The sequence below is a fragment of the Cryptomeria japonica genome, unplaced genomic scaffold (genome assembly GCF_030272615.1).
Source record: "Cryptomeria japonica unplaced genomic scaffold, Sugi_1.0 HiC_scaffold_144, whole genome shotgun sequence".
NCBI classification, from domain to species: domain Eukaryota; kingdom Viridiplantae; phylum Streptophyta; class Pinopsida; order Cupressales; family Cupressaceae; genus Cryptomeria; species Cryptomeria japonica.
In genome coordinates this window covers 248,690-265,000 of record NW_026728966.1, presented here as the reverse complement: position 1 = coordinate 265,000, position 16,311 = coordinate 248,690, and the positions used below count along the sequence as shown (strand labels likewise).

At 63.6% G+C, this 16,311-nt stretch overlaps 3 non-coding genes across 3 annotated transcripts; all 3 read right to left on the bottom strand.

Annotated features, from left to right (window-relative positions):
- Positions 1-1,940: 1,940 nt before the first annotated feature.
- On the bottom strand, positions 1,941-2,059 carry LOC131866436 (5S ribosomal RNA). Its single transcript, XR_009365049.1, has one exon. It is a non-coding gene; the product is annotated as a 5S ribosomal RNA (ribosomal RNA).
- Positions 2,060-7,973: 5,914 nt separating this feature from the next.
- Positions 7,974-8,092, bottom strand: LOC131866435 (5S ribosomal RNA). The gene has a single exon (XR_009365048.1). It is a non-coding gene; the product is annotated as a 5S ribosomal RNA (ribosomal RNA).
- A 5,915-nt stretch (positions 8,093-14,007) lies between these two features.
- Positions 14,008-14,126, bottom strand: LOC131866434 (5S ribosomal RNA). The gene has a single exon (XR_009365047.1). It is a non-coding gene; the product is annotated as a 5S ribosomal RNA (ribosomal RNA).
- Positions 14,127-16,311: the final 2,185 nt, after the last annotated feature.

Sequence of the window (16,311 nt, the reverse complement as noted above, 5' to 3'; positions counted from 1 at the left end):
GGTGGGCACCATGGTGCGCACCAAGGAGCGCTCCGAAGTGTGCTCCAAGGTGCGGCGTGCACGAAGTCGGAGCCCGGTTTGCCCCGGGTGCGCACCTCGCGTGCACCTTCGCCGCGGTGGGCACCATGGCGTGCACGAAGTCGGAGCCCGGTTTGCCCCGGGTGCGCACCTCGCGTGCACCTTCGCCGGGGTGGGCACCTCGGCTGGGTTGCGCGCCCTGGTGCGCACCAAGGAGCGCTCCGAAGTGTGCTCCAAGGTGCGGCGTGCACGAAGTCGGAGCCCGGTTTGCCCCGGGTGCGCACCTCGCGTGCACCTTGGCGCGGTGGGCACCATGGCGTGCACGAAGTCGGAGCCCGGTTTGCCCCGGGTGCGCACCCCGCGTGCACCTTCGCCGGGGTGGGCACCTCGGCTGGGTTGCGCGCCCTGGTGCGCACCAAGGAGCGCTCCGAAGTGTGCTCCAAGGTGCGGCGTGCACGAAGTCGGAGCCCGGTTTGCCCCGGGTGCGCACCTCGCGTGCACCTTCGCCGCGGTGGGCACCTTGGCTGGGTTGGGCACCATTGAGCGCTCCGAAGTGTGCTCCAAGGTGCGCACCATGGCCCTCCAAGGTGCGCAGCATGGCGTGCACGAAGTCGGAGCCCGGTTTGCCCCGGGTGCGCACCTCGCGTGCACCTTCGCCAGGGTGGGCACCTCGGTGCGCACACCTTCTCAATGTTTTCTTGCCTTTTCTGGAAATTGGTGAAGGCAGCGCATCAAAGGTGCGCACCTCGGTGTGCTCCGAGGTGCGAACCCGAGAGCGCTCCGAGGTGCCCACGAAGTCGAAAGTCGGGTTAATTGCATTGTTTTCCCCGGGTGCGCTCCGAGGTGCGCAACATCGGTGCGCACCAAGGAGGGCTCCGAAGTGTGCTCCAAGGTGCGCACGATTCGGAGCTCGGTTTGCCCGGGGTGCGCACACCTTGGCTGGGTTGCGCACCCTTTGTGCGCTCCAAGGTGCGCACGAAGTCGGAGCTCGGTTTGCCCCGGGTGCGCACCTTCGCCAGGGTGCGCACCTTGATGCGCACGCCTTGGCTGGGCTGCGCACCTTGGTGGGCGCCATGGTGCGCACCTTTCGTGCGCTCCAAGGTGCGCACGAAGTCGGAGCTCGGTTTGCCCCGGGTGCGCACCTTGGTGGGCGCCATGGTGCACTCCGAGGTGCCCAAGATTGGTGCGCACCAAGGAGCGCTCCGAAGTGCGCTCCAAGGTGCGCAGGTGCGCGCGAAGTCGAAAGTTGGGTTAATTGTCCGGTTTGCCTCGGGTGCGCACCTTGCGTGCACCTTCGCCAGGGTGGGCGCCTTGGTGCGCACACCTTGGCTGGGCTGCGCACCCGGGCGCGCACACCTTGGCACCCGCGTTTCCTTCATTTTAAATTTTTTTTTTTTACAATCTCTCAAGTGGGAAATTCTATAATCTCAACTTTTTTTGCCTTTTCAGGAAACTTTTGAATGGAGCGCATCATTGGTGCGCTCCGAAGTGTGCTCCAAGGTGCGCACCTCTGGTGTGCTCCAAAGCTCTCTCTAGCTGCGTGCACCTGCCCCGGCCGCGCACCCGGCCCCGCCCAGCTTCGCTCACCTGTCCCGGGCGTCTGGTGCGGAACCTTAGAGTAAGAAACATCACCGTGCACCTTGGCCAACGTGCGCGACTCGACCGAGCGCGCACTGGCCGAGGTGCACACCGATTTCACCTGGGTGCGCGCGCAGCACCTCGGGCGCACCGGGGTGCGCGCACAACGCCCGGGTTGCACCGTGGCCTGTGTGCTCGGGGCGCCTCGGGTGCGCGCTCGGTGTCGCCCCCGCGCGCGCGGTAGTGCGGGCAGCGCACCCCGGCCCGGCCCGGCCCCGACGAGAACGCAAACGGGCAAAAGGTTTATTCAAATAGCATTGCGACGCCCGGCGAAAAACTAAAAAAGGGTGCAACACCGGGACTTCCCGGGAGGTCACCCATCCCAGTACTACTCCGGCCCAAGCGCGCTTAACTGCGGAGTTCTGATGGGATCCGGTGCACTAACGCTGGTATGATCGCACCCGTTATGAGCTTGTCGCAGTGTGTACTTAGCAAACCGCGACCCACGTGCGAATCCACCCCGGCCACCCACCCCCGTCGAGGTGCACACCCTCCCTCGCGAAGTGCGCCCCGTTCGCCAAGTGTGAGCCCTGCCCGGGTGCGCGCACCTTGCTAGGGCGTCGGGTGTGCACCCGGCCCGGCCTACGTGCGTGCACCTGGACGGGGCGTCGTGTGCGTGCAGTGTCCCGTCTGCAACGCGGTGCCCACACACCACCTCGGGCGCAACGACCTGCGCTCACATGTGGGCCGAGTGCACCTTGGTGCATGTTCGGGGCGCCTCGGGTGCACGCTCGATCTTGCCCCGGTGCACCAAGGCGCTCGGTTTGCCCCGGGTGCGCACTTGGTGCAAGGTGGGCACCCAAAATAGGGATCAAGCACCAAAACACAAGTTTCGGGATGCAAAATGGGACCCAAGGACCACAAATGCGTTCCAAGACCCATGATGGGTCCACGAGAACAAAAATGTGTTCCGAGACTTAATAAACAAATATTGGGTTTTAGGAGAAGAAACATGCTCTGATGCCCAAAACGAGAATCGACCCCGAAAAGGCCACAGGCCAAAAGTGGGATGCGAGACAAAAAAAAATGGGACCCGAGGACCAAAATTGGGTTCCCAGGTCGAAGACAGGGCAACCGGACAAGAAACGACCTCTAAGGCTCGAAATGAGTCCCGACGACTAAAACTTGACAAGAAGCACCCATCAGGCACCCAACTCGACACCCATGGGATGCCGACCCACCCGGGCTTCCACCTAGCACACCTTGGCACCCACCCACCCTCGCACCCAACCTCGCACCCAACTTAGCACCTTTGAACCCACATTGGCACTCACCCTGACCCTGGCACCTTGGAACCCACATTGGCACTCACCTTGACCCTGGCACCCACCTTTGCACTCACCTTGGGACCCACCCTGGCTCCCACCTCGGCACCCACCCAGACACCCACCTTGGTTCCTTGGCACCCACCTTGGATCCTTGGCACCCACCCCGACACCCACCTTGGCACGCAACTTGGCTACTTGCCACCCACCTTGGCTCCTTGACGCCCACCCCGACAACCACCCCGTGACCTACCCTGGCTAGGGTTGGTGCACACCCACCCTGGTGCCCACCTTGGCACCCACCCCATGACCCACCTTGGCACGCACCTTAGTACCCACCCCGTTACCCACCCTAGGACCCACCCCGTGACCCACCTTGGCCAGGGTGGGTGCCTTGGTGCGCACAACTTGCCTGGGCTGCACACCAGGGCGGGCTCAAGATGGCACCCGCGTTCCGTTTTTTTCACTATCTTTCAAAACGGAAATTTTAAAATCTCGTTTTTTTTTTTTTTTTGCCTTTTCTGGAAATTAGTGAAGGCAGCGCATCAAAGGTGCGCAATGCTGGTGCGAACCCGGGAGCGCTCCGATGTGTGCTCCAAGGTGCGGCGTGCACGAAGTCCGAGCCCGGCTTGCCCCGGGTGCGCACCTCGCGTGCACCTTCGCCGGGGTGAGCACCTTGGCTGGGTTGCGCGCCCTGGTGCGCACCAAGGAGCGCTCTGAAGTGTGCTCCAAGGTGCGGCGTGCACGAAGTCGGAGCTCGGTTTGCCCCGGGTGTGCACCTCGGGTGCGCACCTCGCGTGCACCTTCGCTGCGGTGGGCACCTTGGCTGGGTTGCGCGCCTTGGTGGGCACCATGCAGTGCACGAAGTCGGAGCCCGGTTTGCCCCGGGCGCGCACCTCCGCCAGGGTGGGCACCTTGGTGCGCACAACTTGCCTGGGCTGCGCACCAGGAAGGGCTCAAGATGGCACCCGCGTTCCGTTTTTTTCACTATCTTTCAGAACGGAAATTTTAAAATATCGTTTTTTTTTGCCTTTTCTGGAAATTAGTGAAGGCAGCGCATCAAAGGTGCGCAACGCTGGTGCGAACCTGGGAGCGCTCCGATGTGTGCTCCAAGGTGCGGCGTGCACGAAGTCGGAGCCCGGTTTGCCCCGGGTGCGCCCTGGTGGGCACCATGGTGCGCACCAAGGAGCGCTCCGAAGTGTGCTCCAAGGTGCGGCCTGCACGAAGTCGGAGCCCGGTTTGCCCCGGGCGTGCACCGCGGGTGGGCACCTTGGTGCGCATGCCTTGCCTGGGCTGCGCACCAGGGCGGGCTCAAGATGGCACCCGCGTTCCGTTTTTTTCACTATCTTTCAAAACGGAAATTTTAAAATCTCATTTTTTTTTGCCTTTTCTGGAAATTAGTGAAGGCAGCGCATCAAAGGTGCGCACCTCGCTGCCCACCACGGTGCGCAACGCCGGTGGGCACCCGGGAGTGCTTCGAAGTGTGCTCCAAGGTGCTGCGTGCACGTTGTCGGAGCCCGGTTTGCCCCGGGTGCGCACCTCGCGTGCACCTTCGTCGGGGTGGGCACCTTGGCTGGGTTTGCCCCGGCTGCGCTCCGAAGCGGGGTTATTGGAGCGCCGCCTCTTTTTTTGTCGGAGCGTTTGGTGGGGTTTCTCGCATTGGCTCTTCCCAGGCCCGGTTGCCACCCTGGCGCGCACGAAGTCGGAAGTAGGGTTAATTGCCCGGGTGCGCACCTTTGCCAGGGTGGGCACCTTACCTGGGCTGTGCACCAGGGCGGGCTCAAGATGGCACCCGCGTTCCGTTTTTTTCACTATCTTTCAAAACGGAAATTTTAAAATCCCCTCTTTTTTTTGCCTTTTCTGGAAATTAGTGAAGGCAGCGCATCAAAGGTGCGCACCTCGCTGCCCACCTTGGTGTGCTCTGAGGTGCGCACCCGGGAGCGCTACGAAGTGTGCTCCAAGGTGCGGCGTGCACGTTGTCGGAGCCCGGTTTGCCCCGGGTGCGCACCTCGCCTGCACCTTGGCCGGGGTGGGCACCCTGGCTGGGTTTGCCCAGGGTGCGCTCCGAAGCGGGGTTACTGGAGCGCCCCCTCTTTTTTTGTCAGAGCGTTTGGTGGGGTTTCTCGCATTGGCTCTTCCCAGGCCCGGTTGTTGGGTGCGCTCCCACCCTGGCGCGCGCGAAGTTGGAAGTTGGGTTAATTGCCCGGGCGCGCACCTTCGCCAGGGTGGGCACCTTGGTGCGCACACCTTGGCTGGGCTGCGCACCAGGGCGGGCTCAAGATGGCACCAGCATTCCCTTTTTCTCACTATCTTTCAAAACGGAAATTTTAAAATCTCGTTTTTTTTTGCCTTTTATGGAAATTAGTGAAGGCATCGCATCAAAGGTGCGCACCTCGCTGCCCACCTTGGTGTGCTCCGAGGTGCCCACCACGGTGCGCTCCGAGGTGCCCACCACGGTGCGCAACGCCGGTGCGAACCCGGGAGCGCCCCGATGTGTGCTCCAAGGTGCGGCGTGCACGAAGCCGGACCCCGGTTTGCCCCGGGTGCGCACCTCGCGTGCACCTTGGTGCGCACACCTTGGCTGGGTTGCGCGGCCTGGTGGGCACCATGGTGCGCACCAAGGAGCGCTCCAAAGTGTGCTCCAAGGTGCGGCGTGAACGAAGTCCTAGCCCGGTTTGCCCCGGGTGCGCACCTTCGCCGCGGTGGGCACCATGGCGTGCACGAAGTCGGAGCCCGGTTTGCCCCGGGTGCGCACCTCGCGTGCACCTTCGCCGGGGTGGGCACCTCGGCTGGGTTGCGCGCCCTGGTGCGCACCAAGGAGCGCTCCGAAGTGTGCTCCAAGGTGCGGCGTGCACGAAGTCGGAGCCCGGTTTGCCCCGGGTGCGCACCTTCGCCGCGGTGGGCACCCTGGTGCGCACCATGGCGTGCACGAAGTCGGAGCCCGGTTTGCCCCGGGTGCGCACCTCGCGTGCACCTTCGGCGGGGTTGCGCGCCCTGGTGCGCACCAAGGAGCGCTCCGAAGTGTGCTCCAAGGTGCGGCGTGCACGAAGTCGGAGCCCGGTTTGCCCCGGGTGCGCACCTCGCGTGCACCTTCGGCGGGGTTGCGCGCCCTGGTGGGCACCATGGTGCGCACCAAGGAGCGCTCCGAAGTGTGCTCCAAGGTGCGGCGTGCACGAAGTCGGAGCCCGGTTTGCCCCGGGTGCGCACCTCGCGTGCACCTTCGCCGCGGTGGGCACCATGGCGTGCACGAAGTCGGAGCCCGGTTTGCCCCGGGTGCGCACCTCGCGTGCACCTTCGCCGGGGTGGGCACCTCGGCTGGGTTGCGCGCCCTGGTGCGCACCAAGGAGCGCTCCGAAGTGTGCTCCAAGGTGCGGCGTGCACGAAGTCGGAGCCCGGTTTGCCCCGGGTGCGCACCTCGCGTGCACCTTGGCGCGGTGGGCACCATGGCGTGCACGAAGTCGGAGCCCGGTTTGCCCCGGGTGCGCACCCCGCGTGCACCTTCGCCGGGGTGGGCACCTCGGCTGGGTTGCGCGCCCTGGTGCGCACCAAGGAGCGCTCCGAAGTGTGCTCCAAGGTGCGGCGTGCACGAAGTCGGAGCCCGGTTTGCCCCGGGTGCGCACCTCGCGTGCACCTTCGCCGCGGTGGGCACCTTGGCTGGGTTGGGCACCATTGAGCGCTCCGAAGTGTGCTCCAAGGTGCGCACCATGGCCCTCCAAGGTGCGCAGCATGGCGTGCACGAAGTCGGAGCCCGGTTTGCCCCGGGTGCGCACCTCGCGTGCACCTTCGCCAGGGTGGGCACCTCGGTGCGCACACCTTCTCAATGTTTTCTTGCCTTTTCTGGAAATTGGTGAAGGCAGCGCATCAAAGGTGCGCACCTCGGTGTGCTCCGAGGTGCGAACCCGAGAGCGCTCCGAGGTGCCCACGAAGTCGAAAGTCGGGTTAATTGCATTGTTTTCCCCGGGTGCGCTCCGAGGTGCGCAACATCGGTGCGCACCAAGGAGGGCTCCGAAGTGTGCTCCAAGGTGCGCACGATTCGGAGCTCGGTTTGCCCGGGGTGCGCACACCTTGGCTGGGTTGCGCACCCTTTGTGCGCTCCAAGGTGCGCACGAAGTCGGAGCTCGGTTTGCCCCGGGTGCGCACCTTCGCCAGGGTGCGCACCTTGATGCGCACGCCTTGGCTGGGCTGCGCACCTTGGTGGGCGCCATGGTGCGCACCTTTCGTGCGCTCCAAGGTGCGCACGAAGTCGGAGCTCGGTTTGCCCCGGGTGCGCACCTTGGTGGGCGCCATGGTGCACTCCGAGGTGCCCAAGATTGGTGCGCACCAAGGAGCGCTCCGAAGTGCGCTCCAAGGTGCGCAGGTGCGCGCGAAGTCGAAAGTTGGGTTAATTGTCCGGTTTGCCTCGGGTGCGCACCTTGCGTGCACCTTCGCCAGGGTGGGCGCCTTGGTGCGCACACCTTGGCTGGGCTGCGCACCCGGGCGCGCACACCTTGGCACCCGCGTTTCCTTCATTTTAAATTTTTTTTTTTTACAATCTCTCAAGTGGGAAATTCTATAATCTCAACTTTTTTTGCCTTTTCAGGAAACTTTTGAATGGAGCGCATCATTGGTGCGCTCCGAAGTGTGCTCCAAGGTGCGCACCTCTGGTGTGCTCCAAAGCTCTCTCGAGCTGCGTGCACCTGCCCCGGCCGCGCACCCGGCCCCGCCCAGCTTCGCTCACCTGTCCCGGGCGTCTGGTGCGGAACCTTAGAGTAAGAAACATCACCGTGCACCTTGGCCAACGTGCGCGACTCGACCGAGCGCGCACTGGCCGAGGTGCACACCGATTTCACCTGGGTGCGCGCGCAGCACCTCGGGCGCACCGGGGTGCGCGCACAACGCCCGGGTTGCACCGTGGCCTGTGTGCTCGGGGCGCCTCGGGTGCGCGCTCGGTGTCGCCCCCGCGCGCGCGGTAGTGCGGGCAGCGCACCCCGGCCCGGCCCGGCCCCGACGAGAACGCAAACGGGCAAAAGGTTTATTCAAATAGCATTGCGACGCCCGGCGAAAAACTAAAAAAGGGTGCAACACCGGGACTTCCCGGGAGGTCACCCATCCCAGTACTACTCCGGCCCAAGCGCGCTTAACTGCGGAGTTCTGATGGGATCCGGTGCACTAACGCTGGTATGATCGCACCCGTTATGAGCTTGTCGCAGTGTGTACTTAGCAAACCGCGACCCACGTGCGAATCCACCCCGGCCACCCACCCCCGTCGAGGTGCACACCCTCCCTCGCGAAGTGCGCCCCGTTCGCCAAGTGTGAGCCCTGCCCGGGTGCGCGCACCTTGCTAGGGCGTCGGGTGTGCACCCGGCCCGGCCTACGTGCGTGCACCTGGACGGGGCGTCGTGTGCGTGCAGTGTCCCGTCTGCAACGCGGTGCCCACACACCACCTCGGGCGCAACGACCTGCGCTCACATGTGGGCCGAGTGCACCTTGGTGCATGTTCGGGGCGCCTCGGGTGCACGCTCGATCTTGCCCCGGTGCACCAAGGCGCTCGGTTTGCCCCGGGTGCGCACTTGGTGCAAGGTGGGCACCCAAAATAGGGATCAAGCACCAAAACACAAGTTTCGGGATGCAAAATGGGACCCAAGGACCACAAATGCGTTCCAAGACCCATGATGGGTCCACGAGAACAAAAATGTGTTCCGAGACTTAATAAACAAATATTGGGTTTTAGGAGAAGAAACATGCTCTGATGCCCAAAACGAGAATCGACCCCGAAAAGGCCACAGGCCAAAAGTGGGATGCGAGACAAAAAAAAATGGGACCCGAGGACCAAAATTGGGTTCCCAGGTCGAAGACAGGGCAACCGGACAAGAAACGACCTCTAAGGCTCGAAATGAGTCCCGACGACTAAAACTTGACAAGAAGCACCCATCAGGCACCCAACTCGACACCCATGGGATGCCGACCCACCCGGGCTTCCACCTAGCACACCTTGGCACCCACCCACCCTCGCACCCAACCTCGCACCCAACTTAGCACCTTTGAACCCACATTGGCACTCACCCTGACCCTGGCACCTTGGAACCCACATTGGCACTCACCTTGACCCTGGCACCCACCTTTGCACTCACCTTGGGACCCACCCTGGCTCCCACCTCGGCACCCACCCAGACACCCACCTTGGTTCCTTGGCACCCACCTTGGATCCTTGGCACCCACCCCGACACCCACCTTGGCACGCAACTTGGCTACTTGCCACCCACCTTGGCTCCTTGACGCCCACCCCGACAACCACCCCGTGACCTACCCTGGCTAGGGTTGGTGCACACCCACCCTGGTGCCCACCTTGGCACCCACCCCATGACCCACCTTGGCACGCACCTTAGTACCCACCCCGTTACCCACCCTAGGACCCACCCCGTGACCCACCTTGGCCAGGGTGGGTGCCTTGGTGCGCACAACTTGCCTGGGCTGCACACCAGGGCGGGCTCAAGATGGCACCCGCGTTCCGTTTTTTTCACTATCTTTCAAAACGGAAATTTTAAAATCTCGTTTTTTTTTTTTTTTTGCCTTTTCTGGAAATTAGTGAAGGCAGCGCATCAAAGGTGCGCAATGCTGGTGCGAACCCGGGAGCGCTCCGATGTGTGCTCCAAGGTGCGGCGTGCACGAAGTCCGAGCCCGGCTTGCCCCGGGTGCGCACCTCGCGTGCACCTTCGCCGGGGTGAGCACCTTGGCTGGGTTGCGCGCCCTGGTGCGCACCAAGGAGCGCTCTGAAGTGTGCTCCAAGGTGCGGCGTGCACGAAGTCGGAGCTCGGTTTGCCCCGGGTGTGCACCTCGGGTGCGCACCTCGCGTGCACCTTCGCTGCGGTGGGCACCTTGGCTGGGTTGCGCGCCTTGGTGGGCACCATGCAGTGCACGAAGTCGGAGCCCGGTTTGCCCCGGGCGCGCACCTCCGCCAGGGTGGGCACCTTGGTGCGCACAACTTGCCTGGGCTGCGCACCAGGAAGGGCTCAAGATGGCACCCGCGTTCCGTTTTTTTCACTATCTTTCAGAACGGAAATTTTAAAATATCGTTTTTTTTTGCCTTTTCTGGAAATTAGTGAAGGCAGCGCATCAAAGGTGCGCAACGCTGGTGCGAACCTGGGAGCGCTCCGATGTGTGCTCCAAGGTGCGGCGTGCACGAAGTCGGAGCCCGGTTTGCCCCGGGTGCGCCCTGGTGGGCACCATGGTGCGCACCAAGGAGCGCTCCGAAGTGTGCTCCAAGGTGCGGCCTGCACGAAGTCGGAGCCCGGTTTGCCCCGGGCGTGCACCGCGGGTGGGCACCTTGGTGCGCATGCCTTGCCTGGGCTGCGCACCAGGGCGGGCTCAAGATGGCACCCGCGTTCCGTTTTTTTCACTATCTTTCAAAACGGAAATTTTAAAATCTCATTTTTTTTTGCCTTTTCTGGAAATTAGTGAAGGCAGCGCATCAAAGGTGCGCACCTCGCTGCCCACCACGGTGCGCAACGCCGGTGGGCACCCGGGAGTGCTTCGAAGTGTGCTCCAAGGTGCTGCGTGCACGTTGTCGGAGCCCGGTTTGCCCCGGGTGCGCACCTCGCGTGCACCTTCGTCGGGGTGGGCACCTTGGCTGGGTTTGCCCCGGCTGCGCTCCGAAGCGGGGTTATTGGAGCGCCGCCTCTTTTTTTGTCGGAGCGTTTGGTGGGGTTTCTCGCATTGGCTCTTCCCAGGCCCGGTTGCCACCCTGGCGCGCACGAAGTCGGAAGTAGGGTTAATTGCCCGGGTGCGCACCTTTGCCAGGGTGGGCACCTTACCTGGGCTGTGCACCAGGGCGGGCTCAAGATGGCACCCGCGTTCCGTTTTTTTCACTATCTTTCAAAACGGAAATTTTAAAATCCCCTCTTTTTTTTGCCTTTTCTGGAAATTAGTGAAGGCAGCGCATCAAAGGTGCGCACCTCGCTGCCCACCTTGGTGTGCTCTGAGGTGCGCACCCGGGAGCGCTACGAAGTGTGCTCCAAGGTGCGGCGTGCACGTTGTCGGAGCCCGGTTTGCCCCGGGTGCGCACCTCGCCTGCACCTTGGCCGGGGTGGGCACCCTGGCTGGGTTTGCCCAGGGTGCGCTCCGAAGCGGGGTTACTGGAGCGCCCCCTCTTTTTTTGTCAGAGCGTTTGGTGGGGTTTCTCGCATTGGCTCTTCCCAGGCCCGGTTGTTGGGTGCGCTCCCACCCTGGCGCGCGCGAAGTTGGAAGTTGGGTTAATTGCCCGGGCGCGCACCTTCGCCAGGGTGGGCACCTTGGTGCGCACACCTTGGCTGGGCTGCGCACCAGGGCGGGCTCAAGATGGCACCAGCATTCCCTTTTTCTCACTATCTTTCAAAACGGAAATTTTAAAATCTCGTTTTTTTTTGCCTTTTATGGAAATTAGTGAAGGCATCGCATCAAAGGTGCGCACCTCGCTGCCCACCTTGGTGTGCTCCGAGGTGCCCACCACGGTGCGCTCCGAGGTGCCCACCACGGTGCGCAACGCCGGTGCGAACCCGGGAGCGCCCCGATGTGTGCTCCAAGGTGCGGCGTGCACGAAGCCGGACCCCGGTTTGCCCCGGGTGCGCACCTCGCGTGCACCTTGGTGCGCACACCTTGGCTGGGTTGCGCGGCCTGGTGGGCACCATGGTGCGCACCAAGGAGCGCTCCAAAGTGTGCTCCAAGGTGCGGCGTGCACGAAGTCCTAGCCCGGTTTGCCCCGGGTGCGCACCTTCGCCGCGGTGGGCACCATGGCGTGCACGAAGTCGGAGCCCGGTTTGCCCCGGGTGCGCACCTCGCGTGCACCTTCGCCGGGGTGGGCACCTCGGCTGGGTTGCGCGCCCTGGTGCGCACCAAGGAGCGCTCCGAAGTGTGCTCCAAGGTGCGGCGTGCACGAAGTCGGAGCCCGGTTTGCCCCGGGTGCGCACCTTCGCCGCGGTGGGCACCCTGGTGCGCACCATGGCGTGCACGAAGTCGGAGCCCGGTTTGCCCCGGGTGCGCACCTCGCGTGCACCTTCGGCGGGGTTGCGCGCCCTGGTGCGCACCAAGGAGCGCTCCGAAGTGTGCTCCAAGGTGCGGCGTGCACGAAGTCGGAGCCCGGTTTGCCCCGGGTGCGCACCTCGCGTGCACCTTCGGCGGGGTTGCGCGCCCTGGTGGGCACCATGGTGCGCACCAAGGAGCGCTCCGAAGTGTGCTCCAAGGTGCGGCGTGCACGAAGTCGGAGCCCGGTTTGCCCCGGGTGCGCACCTCGCGTGCACCTTCGCCGCGGTGGGCACCATGGCGTGCACGAAGTCGGAGCCCGGTTTGCCCCGGGTGCGCACCTCGCGTGCACCTTCGCCGGGGTGGGCACCTCGGCTGGGTTGCGCGCCCTGGTGCGCACCAAGGAGCGCTCCGAAGTGTGCTCCAAGGTGCGGCGTGCACGAAGTCGGAGCCCGGTTTGCCCCGGGTGCGCACCTCGCGTGCACCTTCGGCGCGGTGGGCACCATGGCGTGCACGAAGTCGGAGCCCGGTTTGCCCCGGGTGCGCACCCCGCGTGCACCTTCGCCGGGGTGGGCACCTCGGCTGGGTTGCGCGCCCTGGTGCGCACCAAGGAGCGCTCCGAAGTGTGCTCCAAGGTGCGGCGTGCACGAAGTCGGAGCCCGGTTTGCCCCGGGTGCGCACCTCGCGTGCACCTTCGCCGCGGTGGGCACCTTGGCTGGGTTGGGCACCATTGAGCGCTCCGAAGTGTGCTCCAAGGTGCGCACCATGGCCCTCCAAGGTGCGCAGCATGGCGTGCACGAAGTCGGAGCCCGGTTTGCCCCGGGTGCGCACCTCGCGTGCACCTTCGCCAGGGTGGGCACCTCGGTGCGCACACCTTCTCAATGTTTTCTTGCCTTTTCTGGAAATTGGTGAAGGCAGCGCATCAAAGGTGCGCACCTCGGTGTGCTCCGAGGTGCGAACCCGAGAGCGCTCCGAGGTGCCCACGAAGTCGAAAGTCGGGTTAATTGCATTGTTTTCCCCGGGTGCGCTCCGAGGTGCGCAACATCGGTGCGCACCAAGGAGGGCTCCGAAGTGTGCTCCAAGGTGCGCACGATTCGGAGCTCGGTTTGCCCGGGGTGCGCACACCTTGGCTGGGTTGCGCACCCTTTGTGCGCTCCAAGGTGCGCACGAAGTCGGAGCTCGGTTTGCCCCGGGTGCGCACCTTCGCCAGGGTGCGCACCTTGATGCGCACGCCTTGGCTGGGCTGCGCACCTTGGTGGGCGCCATGGTGCGCACCTTTCGTGCGCTCCAAGGTGCGCACGAAGTCGGAGCTCGGTTTGCCCCGGGTGCGCACCTTGGTGGGCGCCATGGTGCACTCCGAGGTGCCCAAGATTGGTGCGCACCAAGGAGCGCTCCGAAGTGCGCTCCAAGGTGCGCAGGTGCGCGCGAAGTCGAAAGTTGGGTTAATTGTCCGGTTTGCCTCGGGTGCGCACCTTGCGTGCACCTTCGCCAGGGTGGGCGCCTTGGTGCGCACACCTTGGCTGGGCTGCGCACCCGGGCGCGCACACCTTGGCACCCGCGTTTCCTTCATTTTAAATTTTTTTTTTTTACAATCTCTCAAGTGGGAAATTCTATAATCTCAACTTTTTTTGCCTTTTCAGGAAACTTTTGAATGGAGCGCATCATTGGTGCGCTCCGAAGTGTGCTCCAAGGTGCGCACCTCTGGTGTGCTCCAAAGCTCTCTCTAGCTGCGTGCACCTGCCCCGGCCGCGCACCCGGCCCCGCCCAGCTTCGCTCACCTGTCCCGGGCGTCTGGTGCGGAACCTTAGAGTAAGAAACATCACCGTGCACCTTGGCCAACGTGCGCGACTCGACCGAGCGCGCACTGGCCGAGGTGCACACCGATTTCACCTGGGTGCGCGCGCAGCACCTCGGGCGCACCGGGGTGCGCGCACAACGCCCGGGTTGCACCGTGGCCTGTGTGCTCGGGGCGCCTCGGGTGCGCGCTCGGTGTCGCCCCCGCGCGCGCGGTAGTGCGGGCAGCGCACCCCGGCCCGGCCCGGCCCCGACGAGAACGCAAACGGGCAAAAGGTTTATTCAAATAGCATTGCGACGCCCGGCGAAAAACTAAGAAAGGGTGCAACACCGGGACTTCCCGGGAGGTCACCCATCCCAGTACTACTCCGGCCCAAGCGCGCTTAACTGCGGAGTTCTGATGGGATCCGGTGCACTAACGCTGGTATGATCGCACCCGTTATGAGCTTGTCGCAGTGTGTACTTAGCAAACCGCGACCCACGTGCGAATCCACCCCGGCCACCCACCCCCGTCGAGGTGCACACCCTCCCTCGCGAAGTGCGCCCCGTTCGCCAAGTGTGAGCCCTGCCCGGGTGCGCGCACCTTGCTAGGGCGTCGGGTGTGCACCCGGCCCGGCCTACGTGCGTGCACCTGGACGGGGCGTCGTGTGCGTGCAGTGTCCCGTCTGCAACGCGGTGCCCACACACCACCTCGGGCGCAACGACCTGCGCTCACATGTGGGCCGAGTGCACCTTGGTGCATGTTCGGGGCGCCTCGGGTGCACGCTCGATCTTGCCCCGGTGCACCAAGGCGCTCGGTTTGCCCCGGGTGCGCACTTGGTGCAAGGTGGGCACCCAAAATAGGGATCAAGCACCAAAACACAAGTTTCGGGATGCAAAATGGGACCCAAGGACCACAAATGCGTTCCAAGACCCATGATGGGTCCACGAGAACAAAAATGTGTTCCGAGACTTAATAAACAAATATTGGGTTTTAGGAGAAGAAACATGCTCTGATGCCCAAAACGAGAATCGACCCCGAAAAGGCCACAGGCCAAAAGTGGGATGCGAGACAAAAAAAAATGGGACCCGAGGACCAAAATTGGGTTCCCAGGTCGAAGACAGGGCAACCGGACAAGAAACGACCTCTAAGGCTCGAAATGAGTCCCGACGACTAAAACTTGACAAGAAGCACCCATCAGGCACCCAACTCGACACCCATGGGATGCCGACCCACCCGGGCTTCCACCTAGCACACCTTGGCACCCACCCACCCTCGCACCCAACCTCGCACCCAACTTAGCACCTTTGAACCCACATTGGCACTCACCCTGACCCTGGCACCTTGGAACCCACATTGGCACTCACCTTGACCCTGGCACCCACCTTTGCACTCACCTTGGGACCCACCCTGGCTCCCACCTCGGCACCCACCCAGACACCCACCTTGGTTCCTTGGCACCCACCTTGGATCCTTGGCACCCACCCCGACACCCACCTTGGCACGCAACTTGGCTACTTGCCACCCACCTTGGCTCCTTGACGCCCACCCCGACAACCACCCCGTGACCTACCCTGGCTAGGGTTGGTGCACACCCACCCTGGTGCCCACCTTGGCACCCACCCCATGACCCACCTTGGCACGCACCTTAGTACCCACCCCGTTACCCACCCTAGGACCCACCCCGTGACCCACCTTGGCCAGGGTGGGTGCCTTGGTGCGCACAACTTGCCTGGGCTGCACACCAGGGCGGGCTCAAGATGGCACCCGCGTTCCGTTTTTTTCACTATCTTTCAAAACGGAAATTTTAAAATCTCGTTTTTTTTTTTTTTTTGCCTTTTCTGGAAATTAGTGAAGGCAGCGCATCAAAGGTGCGCAATGCTGGTGCGAACCCGGGAGCGCTCCGATGTGTGCTCCAAGGTGCGGCGTGCACGAAGTCCGAGCCCGGCTTGCCCCGGGTGCGCACCTCGCGTGCACCTTCGCCGGGGTGAGCACCTTGGCTGGGTTGCGCGCCCTGGTGCGCACCAAGGAGCGCTCTGAAGTGTGCTCCAAGGTGCGGCGTGCACGAAGTCGGAGCTCGGTTTGCCCCGGGTGTGCACCTCGGGTGCGCACCTCGCGTGCACCTTCGCTGCGGTGGGCACCTTGGCTGGGTTGCGCGCCTTGGTGGGCACCATGCAGTGCACGAAGTCGGAGCCCGGTTTGCCCCGGGCGCGCACCTCCGCCAGGGTGGGCACCTTGGTGCGCACAACTTGCCTGGGCTGCGCACCAGGAAGGGCTCAAGATGGCACCCGCGTTCCGTTTTTTTCACTATCTTTCAGAACGGAAATTTTAAAATATCGTTTTTTTTTGCCTTTTCTGGAAATTAGTGAAGGCAGCGCATCAAAGGTGCGCAACGCTGGTGCGAACCTGGGAGCGCTCCGATGTGTGCTCCAAGGTGCGGCGTGCACGAAGTCGGAGCCCGGTTTGCCCCGGGTGCGCCCTGGTGGGCACCATGGTGCGCACCAAGGAGCGCTCCGAAGTGTGCTCCAAGGTGCGGCCTGCACGAAGTCGGAGCCCGGTTTGCCCCGGGCGTGCACCGCGGGTGGGCACCTTGGTGCGCATGCCTTGCCTGGGCTGCGCACCAGGGCGGGCTCAAGATGGCAC